The sequence below is a fragment of the Archocentrus centrarchus genome, chromosome 22 (assembly GCF_007364275.1).
Source record: "Archocentrus centrarchus isolate MPI-CPG fArcCen1 chromosome 22, fArcCen1, whole genome shotgun sequence".
Taxonomy (NCBI): domain Eukaryota; kingdom Metazoa; phylum Chordata; class Actinopteri; order Cichliformes; family Cichlidae; genus Archocentrus; species Archocentrus centrarchus.
The window spans coordinates 12,022,497-12,022,956 of record NC_044367.1 but is presented as its reverse complement, the minus strand read 5'-3'; positions in this window follow the sequence as shown (position 1 = coordinate 12,022,956).

Sequence of the window (460 nt, the reverse complement as noted above, 5' to 3'; positions counted from 1 at the left end):
GGCGCAGTATCGCCGCGAACCTGTTTCAGAGTTTCAGTAAATAGGAAGCAACAACATGCCGAGGAGGAGGAACAAGTTCCGCATAACTTACTACACAGTGCACGCACAGCAGGTCACTAAACACACACACACACACACAAACCCTGTCACTGTGTGCTGGTGTGTCACATGGTTGCATTTGTAGTTCATGTTTAGAAAAATGAGTCTGGTACTATATTGACCATGATGCAACACTCTCTTTAGTGGTGAAGGTGATGTGGTGGGTCACCTGTCCTGTCCTCAGTGGTGAAATACCGCCCCTGGTGGCTGTTATAGTGTTCTATAGAGTCCGAGTTTCTTCCCAAATATCAAAAATACAAAACATTTATAGCAACGGCAAAGATGTCAAAAGTATAACTTCAAGGGCTTCTTCAAGCTTTTAAAACATTTAAAGAGATTCAAGAGTTTGTTTTTTGTTTTT